The sequence below is a fragment of the Maylandia zebra genome, linkage group LG20 (genome assembly GCF_041146795.1).
Source record: "Maylandia zebra isolate NMK-2024a linkage group LG20, Mzebra_GT3a, whole genome shotgun sequence".
NCBI classification, from domain to species: Eukaryota; Metazoa; Chordata; class Actinopteri; order Cichliformes; family Cichlidae; genus Maylandia; species Maylandia zebra.
This window is the reverse complement of record NC_135186.1, coordinates 16,046,492-16,060,010: the sequence shown is the minus strand read 5'-3', so window position 1 is coordinate 16,060,010 and position 13,519 is coordinate 16,046,492. Positions and strand designations below refer to the sequence as shown.

The 13,519-nt window shown below is 47.2% G+C and overlaps 1 long non-coding RNA gene across 1 annotated transcript; it reads right to left on the bottom strand.

Annotated features, from left to right (window-relative positions):
- Window positions 1-1,933: 1,933 nt before the first annotated feature.
- Window positions 1,934-2,584, bottom strand: LOC112434262 (uncharacterized). The gene is made up of 3 exons (XR_013094993.1): window positions 2,430-2,584; window positions 2,203-2,352; window positions 1,934-2,121 (listed from the first exon to the last, which is right to left on the bottom strand). It is a non-coding gene; the product is annotated as an uncharacterized LOC112434262 (long non-coding RNA).
- Window positions 2,585-13,519: the final 10,935 nt, after the last annotated feature.

The following is a 13,519-nucleotide window of genomic DNA, read 5'->3' as shown; positions in this document are numbered from 1 at the left end:
CGCCGGGGCGTTGGTTAGTCCAAACGGCATCACCAGATATTCGAAATGCCCCAGTGGGGTGTTGAAGGCGGTCTTCCACTCATCACCCTCACGTATTCGAACCAGGTGATAGGCGTTCCGCAGATCCAGCTTGGTGAAGACTGTGGCTTCCTGGAGTGAGTCAAAAATAGAATTAATTAGTGGGAGGGGATATTTATTCTTGATGGTGATGTCGTTAAGACCCCGGTAATCGATGCAGGGGCGAAGCGTACCGTCCTTCTTTCCCACAAAGAAAAAACCCGCAGCGACAGGGGAGGACGACGGCCTGATTCGTCCTGCCGCTAGCGACTCCTGGGTGTAATTCTCCATGGTTTCTCTTTCGGGGCGAGACAGGTTATACAGTCTGCTAGAGGGCAGCGAAGCTCCCGGGAGTAAATCAATGGCACAGTCATAAGGACGGTGAGGAGGTAGTGAGAGCGCCTCGTCCTTACTGAACACCTGCCGAAGATCGTGATATTCGGGGGGCACGGAAGAGAGGTCCGGTGCGGGTGGCGGGGTTGAATTTCGTTTCGTTGAGGCGGAGGGAACGGCCGACCCCAAACAGTTCGCCAGACAGAACACACTCCAGCTCGCGATCCTCTTTCCGGCCCAATCGAGGGTTATGTTTCTGTAGCCAGGGGTAACCTAAGATAAGCGGGGTGTCAGGAGCGGGAAAAGTGAAAAAGGAAAGCTGCTCCTGGTGATTCCCTGATGTGACTAACTGTACGGGTGCAGTTTGGTGGGTGATATAAGCAAACACTTGATTATTCAACGTGGACGCAGGGATGGGCGGCTCGAGTGGCGTGAGGGACACAGCTAATTTCTTAGCCAGTCTCTCATCCATAAGATTCTGTTCCGCCCCGGAGTCTACCAGCGCGGAGCATGTAAAGGTCTGGTTATTAGTTACGAGGGTAACGGACAGTAATAATCGGGGTCTAGTAGTGCTTAACGTGCTGCCCACCCGTATCCCCGGACTTACCGGTGGGCCGGGTCGTTTGGGCGGACCGGGCAGACAGCGATGCGGTGACCGGGCCTCCCACAGTACAGGCATTCTCCAGCCCGAAATCGGCGTTCCCTCTCCTCCGGAGAAAGCCGAGAGCGTCCGATCTGCATGGGTTCGGGCGGGGGAGGCGACGGAGAGCGCGCACACGCAGCCGTGGGCGTGGGCGGAGAAACACTGATCCCGGGGCGCAATACGGAGCCCATAGGTTTAAGCCGCCGCTCGGCATCCCTCTCCCGCAGGCGTCTATCGATCCTACGGGCGAGGGAAGCCAATTCTTCGAAGGATTTAGTCTCTTCGTGAAAAGCTAGTTGGTCCTTCATCTGGTCGGTTAGTGACCGTAAAAAAACCCCACGGAGAGCTGAATCGGGCCAACCCACGGCGACCGCTCTGGTACGAAACTCGACTAGGTACTCCGCGATACTGCGCCGCCCCTGACGGAGCCCCAGCAACTTCTGTGTGGCGTCATCTTCCGAGACCGGAGGGGAGAACGTAGCCCGGAACTCCTCCAGGAAATCATCGTAATCGCAATCACGAATGGAGTGAGATGTTAAATAGGCCTCAGCCCACGTTAAAGCACGTCCCCGTAATAAACCTACAAAATAGGAGATTTTAGCTGCATCCGTGGGGAAGGCATGTGGCGTGTGGCTGAAGAACAGGGAGCATTGAAAAAGGAACCCCCCACACAGGTCTAACTCCCCGTGGAAGGGCTCCAAAGGCGGAGGCGAAACGCCGTGGGGCACGGGATCGGGCGGCTTGGTTCGCAGCTGTTCCCGAGTGTCACTGAGCTCTTGGTAGCGGTCCTGGAGCGATTGAAGCTGCTGGTCGTGGCGACCGAGAATAGCGCCCTGCTTATTAATGGCGGAGCGGAGTGGATCTGCTGGGTCCATACCGGCCAGTCCGTACTGTCAAGAACCGAAGTTCAACACACAAGCTGGACCCAGGAGCAGAACACACACACAGCGGTACGAGAGAAAAAATAAACTTTATTATAACTGAGAGTGTCCCGGGAGAGTAGAAGGGAGAAAACGCACGGAACCAGAGAAACCGAGGGACCGGGAGAAGAATCGCGCAGGAAACGCCGAGAGCGGGACCGTGGGAGGCTGAAACAGAAAAAGAAAAAAGGATTATTGGGGTGCGGGTAAACCGGCAGCATACGAGGGGAGGTAGTGTACGCGTCTTACGATGATAGCGGGGCCAAGGGAACCGGAGGGAGGGGTGAGGGTCCGTGGGGAGAAGCTCCAGAAAGGGCGAGGCGGCTGGGGTTGATCGTGATCCAAATTCTGGACAGGCAGGTGGACAGGCTGGTGACTCAAAACACGCCGAGCAGTGATCTGGGTATACAAGGCAGAGTTAGTACTAGTTCACACGGATAGGATTGCCTAAGGACTTTCCCGTAGGTGTGCGTTACCGCTGAAGGACGATTACGGACTGGCGTGGAGCAGCAGGCTGGGCAGGATTAAATGGTCCACCTGGTGATCGCCTGGGATGGGATGCAGGTGTGGAGTCAGCGGCCACGCCCACGGGAGTGGGCATCCCATCAGCACCTCAGACGCCGGGCCGCGGACCATGACACAGAGTGCATCTTATTATGTAATGCTATACGACAGATCAAGACAAAGTGTAACAACTTTGGTATATACTATATCCATAGTGATCGTTTTTGATGTTACAATGGCCCATTTGCTTCTCAAAAATCCCAAAACAATTATTATTTAATGTCTTTTTATGCATAAAAAGCCAAATAACTCAAAGTCAAAAATCTCCTCAGTCTCTGATAACAAAGTTGATTTATTGTGTAAAATCTGTAGCTGTAGATACAAACTCCATCAGGTTTCTTTGACTGCAAACTTTATAAGTGTTTGCAAAAAAAAAAAAAACGAATCAACTGAGCAGTTAGAAACTAAATCACATCTCCACTAGCTCTACCACACCTGCAGCGTAACTGGCAGATGCCCCACTCCTCTAGGACTGGGAGCTTTTACCACATAGAAAATGAATATGATTCCTACAGGAATTTTACTCTAAAAGACATTTCAAAGTTAACTTTATCATAGACAGTGAACTATGAAGTACACCGTGGTCTATTAAGAGTTTAGCAGCGTGTTTGATCTCGCCAGGTTTCCATTTAACCTTAGCATTAGAATTAAAAATGAAATTGTATAGATTTGGCAACTCTAAATGATCCTTGTGTGCAGTAATACTGACAAGTTTGTCAGTACAATTTGCCCCATTGTCTTATTAGGATAAAACAATTCAGATTTTTACTTTACTGGTTGGGATGCACTTGTTGGGCTAGTAATTTTATAATTTTATTTCTCAGTCAAAACATTTGATATGGTTGCTACATGTTACTGTAACTAAAATGTGTGTTTGTGGGATTTGCAAATCATTGCCTTCTGTTAACTGCAGTTTACACAGCCTCCCAACTTTTTTAGATTTGAGGTTGTATTTATTTGTCAGTGACAATGTAGAAAAACATTAATGTTAGTAAGAGAATCAATGGATTGTATTAGATCTAGCTGCTAATTTCCATCCATAGTCCTTGCAGTTTCCGGTGTTTTGCACAAGTGATGCTCCAAATGGATGCCCCACCTCAATTTCTTTGACTTCATGACATTACCAGCCTCTTAAAAGGGATGCTTGCTTTTCTTCACCCACTAACCAACTAACCATCTTTCAGCTCTATTGGACATGCTAAATATGAAATACACAAAACTGTCTATATTTGGGCAAAGAGTGGAATTTAAAGAGTGCTTTAAATAATTCATTCTATAAGGAGTATTTTTGTTTTTAAGAGAAACCATTTGTATTTCCCATATGTCTCTTTTACACTTTTGTTTCCATATTAAAAATAGCTATGATAGTAATGATCATAATCGCTTCAGTGTGATGTTGTTGTAAATTCCCTCTAATCTTCTATACATTGAATTTACCCTTCACCCCTACCTGGTAATTAATACTTGCTGGCAGACCATGGGAATGACGACAGTGGTAGTGTCACATCATCTCTATGGACAGTAACACTGCAATGAAAAGGTTATTATTACACATATTGCATATCATACGTATCATCTTTCTGGCATTTCTGTGAAATCTGGAGGTCACCAGCCAGGTTTTTCACAGCTTCTGACCTGCTTATTTTGTGCATCTGTTGCATACATAATGAATAATAACAGATATAATCTCCAATGATAAAATAGCTCGATGTTTGTATGCAAACAGTAGCAAATTGAACAATAATACTTTAACGAAATTCATTTTTGGCAAGATTCTGGCTCTCCTGCACTAAATGCTGCACTTGAATAAGATCCTTGAACTTGATAAAATAACTCTTAAATGTTAATTAGTGAATTTATCTTATGGTTTAGAGGAAAAGTTTGGCAACCTTTAAAGGAGTCAGGTGTATTTGTCAGCTTGTGTGAAAGTACAATCTCTTAGTTTTGATGACACAATCGCAGAGTCTTTTTTTATCCTACATTAAATCAAATGGGGGGTTTTTCTGCCACCACATTGCAGGCATACACACCACACTGCCTCCACATTAAGGTATGCAAGAATATATCTGTATTTCAAGTGAAAAACTGTTTTTTATTATTCTTTTATGTCCAACCCATCAACTGACGTTCAAAGAAAAGCTCATTAGCTACAGATTAGCTGCAGCCCTGCCATCCTGTCTAAATGCCAGTCCATTCCTCCTGGTAAAAAAAAAAAAAAAAAAAAAAAACTCAATGAAAGGAAAGATTTAGAATAATTACAGCTCAACTTTAAAATCTATTTTTTAAATTCTGGAGAAACCCGTTGCTTATTTCAATTGCTAAGCTCACCACAAGACTGGACAACACCATAAATAGTTTAATTTCAGAAGCTTCTTCTTGGCATTCATCAGTCTTTTTGCCCACACGCAGCTTTGCAGCACAGCAAATGGGGCAAATAAATCATAATCATTCAACTGGGGCAGGGGATGGCAACTTTTACTATCAAACAACAACATGTTTAAGGAATTCTTGTGTTATGCCCCATTGCAAGCCATAATCTTTTACCACGTATGACTCCACAGTGGGATATTCATGATTTAATATGTTAACTTTGCATTTTCATTACATTAATACTATCTTTTTGTTGCTTTCATTGAATTCTAGAATAAAAAAATAAATCAAATTCTTTGTTAATCATTTACTTAATTTTGTGACCAATAAGTGAGGGGAAGCTTACATTAAAACAGAAATACTATTAAGTAGGGGTGCAACGATACACAATATTCACGGTTCGGTTCGGTTCGATACTTTGGTGTCATGGTTCAATATTTTTTCGATACAAAAATATTTCATGCCTTTTTAATTTGTCATTTATTAAAATTATAAATATATATTTTAACTCAAAAGTACAGTTATTAAATTTAATGTTGCTGAAACAACAAATTAATAATTTAAAAAAAATCTATCTGATCGAGAAATCACTCATCTTTGAAAAAGAGTGTTTATTACAGAGAAATGGCTCTTTCCAAAATAAAAGCTATACACTTCTTCTGGGGTACACTCTCAGCAGCATATTAAACATATCAGGTCCCCATGAGGAGAATCATGTGCTAACGGCTGTCTAAATGACTCGGGTAAAGTTTGTAGCATGTGTGCTTGTTGTTTTTGTCTGCTTCCACTTGTCTTTGAACTAGGATGATGTCGGCGTAAATGTGCAGTCATATTCGTTGTGTTCCCACTAGTGCTGTCAGCGTTAATCTCGTTAAAATGACATTAACGCCATAACGTGGAAAATCTCCGTTAATGAGTTACCGCGGATCGCCCCGTGCATGGGGCTGGACGGCATCAACACGTTAACAAGCAAGCTAACTGTGCTAACGCGCTAGTTCCCACCAATTGAGCATTGCGTGACACATCCGACATACTGTTTTACTTTTGTCCATGACGCGCTTACCATCAGGGTCATGTTTCACATGAAAACCAAGATAGTTCCAAACGCCAGATCTGAATGAGGGTGGGGGAGGTTCAATTTCGGGTAGCAATGAGGCAGTTGCTATGTTGCAATGAGCTTAGCTTCTGTCTTGCTAGCTTGCACTGCGCTCAGTGGATCTGCACTCGACAGTGCAGCCTAGGCGGAGTAGTCTACTGAGCTCTCAACACAGGCAGCATCGTCAGAAGAAAAGTTGATAAAATAAATAAAAAAATTTGTATTGTTCGATACATATGTGTACCGAACCGAAAGCGCTGTATCGAGCGGTTCAATATCGATACTGTGGAGGTATGTAATAACGACAGGAGAGGTCTCAGTGTCTCACTCCAACTTTATTAACTGACTCTCAGAACTTCACATATAGTGAGCGCCAAAATCTCCACCCCAACACTTCCCTTTAACTTGGGTGTGAGTGGAGCCACCTGGTGGTCCGCCGCACATACCCCCCCCCCCCCCCCCCCCCCCGAACACACAGTTAGATCTCTATTCAGTCCAGGACACTGGGTCTAAGCAAACGACCCGAATGACTGAACCTGGGAGGGAGAGAACAGGCAGAGGAAGGTCCATCCTGTGAACGAGGCTGGTGAAGGCGAGCAGGAAAGGCAGGAGGAGGCTCAAACGCCGGTGGTCCGGGGGTAGTCCTGGGGGGAAAACCAGAGTCTGTCAACCCCATCGAAGGAGGGCGGCCACAGCGAGGGGCCTGGGCCGGCACTACATTATTGTCCAGAAGAACATGTGCAGGTTTAAGTCTGTCAACACACACACAGTCTCCCTTCGACCCCCAAAATCCAAAACAAAATGTTTCTGGCCCGGTTCAATAACCCTGAATGGGCCGTCATACAGCGGCCGCAGCGGTGTCCTGTGGGCATCGTGCCTGACAAAAACAAACTTAGCAGTCTCTAAAGTCTTTGGAACAAAGGTGTCAGGCACGCAATGGTCCACCGGACCAGGAACCCGAAGCGAGTGCAAAAGCGGGTTGAGAGATAGCACCGATGGATCAAAGCAGGGAGGAGGATTTTCGGGCAAGAATTCTCCAGGCACGCGGAGGGGCTGACCAAACACTAGCTCAGCTGGGGAAGCGCCGAGATCCTCCTTAACCGCAGAGCGCAGCCCAAGCAAAACCCACGGGAGGCGGTCAACCCAATTGCCATCCTTTAAGGAGGCGCGAAAAGCAGCCTTAAGCGACCGGTGGAACCGTTCACACATCCCATTAGCTTGCGGGTTGTATGCGGTTGTGCGGTGGACTTTAGCCCTCAGTCCATCAGCCATGGCCGACCAAAGCTCGGAAATGAACTGGGGGCCTCTGTCTGACGTAATGTCCGCGGGTGGGCCGAAACGCGAGACCCAGGTTGACAAAAATGCCTTGGCCACCACTGCTGCGGTAGTGGACGCCAGGGGGACCGCCTCCGGCCACCTGGTGGTCCGGTCAACAACAGTCAAAAGGTGCGTAAAACCTTGTGACTGCGGCAGAGGACCCACCAGATCGACATGCACATGATCGAAACGTTTGCCGGGTATGAAGAACGGCTCCAGGGGCGCCTTGGTGTGTTTATGAACCTTCGCACGCTGGCAGGGAATGCACGCTGATGCCCATTCCTTAACAGATTTGCGAAGGCCTGGCCAAACAAATTTAGAGCTGACCAGTTTAACAGAGGCCCGGACCCCTGGATGAGAGAGAGCATGTACCGAGTCAAAAACTTGACGACACCAGGAAGCGGGAACCACTGGGCGAGGGCGGCCGGTGGAAACGTCACAGACGAGGAGGGGACCACCGTCCTGCACGGGTCTGTCCTCTAGTATGAGGCCCGTCTGGGTGGATTTAGGCGTGAGGATGTCCGGGTCACCGCTCTGATCGGCAGCCATGGCGGAGTAGTCTATGCCAAGAAAGACGGGAGAAACCAGCGCACGGGACAAACAGTCAGCCACATGATTGTATTTACCAGCCACGTGCCGAATGTCCGTGGTAAACTCAGAAATGGCTGCCAACTGGCACTGCTGGCGTGCACTCCATGGATCAGAAACCTTGGACATGGCAAACGTCAAGGGTTTGTGGTCCACGTATGCGGTAAAGTGACGACCCTCGAGAAAAAAACGGAAATGACGAGTCGCCAGGTGGAGCGCCAGTAGCTCCCTGTCAAAAACGCTGTAATTGCATTCGCTGTCACGTAGCGTACGGCTGAAAAAGGCGAGCGGTTGCCAGACACCCGAGATTCGCTGTTCCAGCACCGCACCCACCGCTATGTCCGACGCATCGGTGGTCAACGCAATCGCCGTTGAGGGGGATGGGTGGGCCAGAAGGGCAGCATTAGCTAACGCTGACTTAGCATCAGAAAACGCTTGGATGCTTTCCGGAAACCAGTCAACGGAGTCATTAGCTTTCTTACCTTTTAACGCCCCATAAAGGGGCTTCAGCAGATGTGCCGCTCTGGGGAGAAAACGGTTGTAAAAATTCACCATCCCCAAAAATTCCTGCAGTGCCTTAACCTTTGTGGGACGTGGAAATTCCGAAACAGCTCGGAATTTGTCAGGCAACGGAACCGCGCCTTCGGCGGAAATACGGTGCCCAAGAAAATGGAGAACGGGCAACCCAAACTGGCATTTAGGCGGATTAATAATCAGTCCATGCTCCGCCAAACGCTGAAAAACCTGACGCAGATGGAACATGTGCTGCTCCTTCGAGCTGCTGGCCACCAGTATATCATCAAGATATACAAAAACAAAGGGCAGCCCGCGCAAGACCGAGTCCATCAACCGCTGGAAGGTTTGGGCGGCACCTTTCAGGCCAAACGGCATGCGCAGAAACTCGAAAAGGCCGAAAGGTGTAATTACGGCGGTTTTGGGGACATCCTCCGCGTGCACGAGAACCTGGTGATATCCCCGTACCAAATCGATCTTCGAAAAAACCGAGGTCCCCGCAAGATGAGCGGAAAAATCTTGGATTTGGGGAATGGGATAACGATCGTTCTCTGTGACATTATTAAGACGGCGGAAATCCCCACAAGGTCGCCACTGACTATCAGATTTAGGCACCATGTGTAACGGAGAAGCCCAGGCACTGTTCGAATGCTGCACGATGCCCAGACGCTCCATGGTGGCAAATTCTTTCCGAGCGACAGCCAGTTTGGCAGGGTCGAGGCGGCGCGCGCGAACACCGGGGGCCCTACTGTAGTTATGTAATGCTCCACCCCATGCTTCGTCACCGTGCTCGAGAAAGTGGGGACCGTGAGTAAGGGGAAACTCAGAAAGCAAACACTGAAAAACGTCACCCGAATCTACTGAGTTAGCATGCACCACGGGCTGAGCACCCCGAGTCAAACAGGGTAATGAGGAAAATGACACAGCATCAATTAAACGTCTGTTAGCAACATCAACCAGCAGTTCGTGAGCACAAAGAAAATCAGCGCCTATTATAGGCACAGAGCTAGCAGCAACAACAAAGTTCCACTGAAAGTCACGGTCTTAAAAACAAACAGTCACCAACCTTTCACCGAAGGTTTTGATGGGAGAGCCATTAGCCGCTGTTAGCAATGGCCCGCAGCCCTCAGCTAGCCTGTCCGAGCCAGCCGGGGGAAGAAGGCTCTTCTGTGAGCCGGAGTCCACCAGGAAACGCCTCCCCGAGCGTGAGTCCTCTAAGAAAAGCAGCCTTTCCTTGTTGCCAGCGGTCACGGCTGCTACAGAGCGCTGACATGCCCGTTTCCCTGGGTCTGGAAACTGCAAGGCGGGAGACAGCGCCGTGCCTTTGCTCCAAAACGCTGGTAATAAAAACAAAGCCCCTTTCCGCGGTGCCGCCGTGCAGCGATTCCGGCCACCGTGGATGAGTCGGAGGGCCCCTGGAGCATCGGTGAAGGGGCAGGGGAAAACACAACATCATTGTGAAGTTTGCGGACGACACTACAGTGGTGGGTCTTATCACCAACGGTGATGAGACGGCTTACAGGGAGGAGGTCAGCGCCCTGACCCACTGGTGTCAAGACAACCATCTCACCCTCAACGTCGCAAAGACAAAGGAGTTGATAGTGGACTTCCGGAGGTGCAGAGAAGTACACACCCCCATCACCATCAACGGCGCTGCTGTGGAGAGAGTGAGCAGCTTCCGGTTCCTTGGAGTACATCTGGCTGAGGATCTTACGTGGTCAGTACACACAAACAAAACAGTGAAGAAGGCGCAGCAGCGCCTCTTCTTTCTCAGGAGACTGAAAAGATTCGGCATGAGCCCCCGCATCCTCAGGACCTTCTATCACTGTGCCATTGAGAGCATCCTCACTGGATGCATCACCACCTGGTATGGCAACAGCACCGCCTACAACTGCAAAGCTCTCCAGCGAGTAGTGCGGTGCTCTGAACGGATAATTGGAGGTGAGCTTCCCTCCCTCCAAGACATCTACAGGAAGCGCTGCCTGAGGAAAGCGGGGAGGATCATCAAGGACTCCAGTCACCCCAGCCATAAACTGTTCAGACTGCTTCCATCAGGAAGGAGGTTCTGCAGCATCCGGTCCCGTACCAGCAGACTGAGAGACAGCTTTTTCCATCAGGCCATCAGACTGCTGAACACGTCATAGACACCTCAGCTTCACTACTGGAACTTCAACATTATGCACTCCACACTGTATATAAATGCCACTTGTTTTGCACATATTCAACTCTGTATATTTTATATATTTTATTATTATTATTATTATTATTATTTATTTTTTTTTACTATTTAATTTGTAAAAATGTGTATATACACACACACACACACACACACACACACACACACACACACACACACACGTAGGAAAATATTTAGTATACACATCCAGAAATGCATACACTATTATATATTGTACATATATTTATTAGTTTCAGGTTGGCCATTCTTGTATTTTGCTCGTTTGTGTTGTTGTGTTTGCACATCTCTGTTGCTTGTGGGGCTCGCACACAAGAATTTCACTCGCATGTGCTGTGCCAGTGTGCCTGCACATGTGATGTGACAATAAAAGTGATTTGATTTGATTTGATTTGGTGAGTCCTGAACAATCGCCTGGACGCCGAAAGTCCTGGTAGCCAGGAGGATGCGATCCGCCTCTTCCGCAAGGGAGCGGTAATCCTTCGTGGCCAATAGCGGGGAGTTGGCAAGGCCAGCGCGCACTGGAGCCAGCAGCTGTCGGAGAAAGAGGTGGGTGAAGAGAAATCCTCCGTCATCCGCGGCCAGCAAGGACAGCATGCTCTCCAATGAGCTCGAGAGCGCCTTGAGGCGACTTATGTTGTGATTTGGCGCTATATAAATAAAATTGAATTGAATTGAATTGAATTGAGAGCGGTGCGGTCGCCCAGGCCCGCAAAGGAAAGGAGTTTCTCGGCCCGCTCAGCATCAGAGAGGGAGTAGCGCCGCAGCAGCAGCGCCTTGAGGGCGGCGTACTTGCCTTGGGCTGGGGGGTCCCGGAGGAGAGTCATCACGCGGCGGGTTGACAGCGGGTCAAGTGAGGCCACCACATGGTGGTATTTAGTGTTGTCGGCTGAAACTCCACGAAGAGCAAACTGAGCTTCTACGTGCACGAACCATGAAGGAGGATCGTGAAGCCAAAAATCCGGCAATTTAAGTGCCACAGCAAACGCAGCCATCGGCGGAGGTGAAAGTCTGGCGGCAGCCGATGCTTCCAGGCCGGAGCTGGCTTCGTCGTCGAGCCTTAGCATGTTCGCTACAGGGGTCACCAATGTGGAGGTATGTAATAACGACAGAAGAGGTCTCAGTGTCTCACTCCAACTTTATTAACTGACTCTCAGAACTTCACATAAAGTGAGCGCCAAAATCTCCACCCCAACACTTCCCTTCAACTTGGGTGTGAGTGGAGCCACCTGGTGGTCCGCCACAATACGAGTGTTGTTGCACCCCTACTATTAAGCTATGTGAGCTGTTTTGACCCCCAGTTTTGTTTGTGCAAATTAATAAAATTAAAAGTAACCTATTTTAATAATAAAAGTGTAAGTCTGACGTTATTAGCTGTTTCCGGGTCCAAACTGGGTTTCAGGTCCCAAAGTCACAGTAATACAATCTAGTAGTTGGTGAGTAAATTTTTAATAAGGTGAGGAATAGTTGAAGAAGGTGAAGAATTAATTTCACAGTACTCGATACAGTTATAGATCCAGAGGGCAGATTCTTAATCATTAAACTATCTATACTTGATAAAAAGCTATGTATTGCAAGTGTATATGGTCCAAATGTTGATGATCCCTCATTCTTTCACGGTTTTTTCAGTGCACTCTCTGAACACTTAGATGGCACACTTGTTCTTGGAGGCGACCTCAACCTTGGACTAAATGAAGACATGGATAGGCTCAATACAGCGGGAACTCAGCGTAATTGGCCAGTCCACAAATATAATCAAACAGTATATGAGCGACTTTGGTCTTTGCGATGCATGGCGCTCCCTTCACCCCACCAGTAAGGAATATACTTTTTTCTCACATGTCCATCACTCCTACTCTCGTCTGGATTATTTTTTGGTCAGCAGCTCACTGCTGAACGACATTTCAGACACTGAGATTCACCCTATAGCTGTCAGCGATCATGGTCCTGTATCTTTAACACTAATGCACAAGAATAATACCACGCCAAGAAAAAACTGGAGATTTAATATATCACTACTTAAAGATGAAGACTTTATTAAATATTTTTAAAAAGAGTGGACTTCATATTTGGACTATAATGACACTCCCGAAACATCAGCTTCTGTTCTATGGGAAGCAGGGAAAGCTGTGATGAGAGGTAAAATAATTTCTTTCTCATCACATAAAAAGAAAAAAGAAAACAAAAATATTCAGGAATTAGAAAAAAACATCAAATCACTAGAAGAAGCCTACGCGTCCCACCAAGATCAGGAAACATTGAACAAAATACGCAAAACAAAACTAGAATTAAATGAGATAATTGATAAAAAAACAAAATTCTTAGTACAAAGACTACGCCTACAAAATTATGAACATGGTAATAAATCCGGTCAATTTCTAGCAAACGAGCTAAAAATAAATAAAGAAAAAACAACTATATGTGCTGTTCAAGATTCATCTGGGAACACAATATATGAACCGATACAAATAAACAACATTTTCAGGGATTTCTATAAAACGTTGTATTCAACACAAATAAACCCATCTAAAAAACAAATTGATCAGTTTTTGGACAACATAACTCTTCCAAAATTATTGGACACTCAAGCAATGGCACTGGATTCACCACTGACACCAGGTGAACTCCAGGAAGCCCTGATAAGTATGCCCAATAATAAGGCTCCAGGTCCAGACGGCTTTCCTGCAGAATTCTACAAAGAATTCTGGTCGATTCTAGCACCAGTTTTCTACAGAACGTTGCTGGAAATTAAAGAAAAGGGCAGACTTCCATCAAATATGAATTCTGCAAACATTAATCTCCTGCTAAAACCAGGCAAAGACCCTGTATATCCCTCAAGCTATCATCCAATATCCCTTATAAATGTAGACCTTAAAATAATCTGCAAAGCTCTCTCAAAGAGACTGGAGAAAATAACCCCCCTC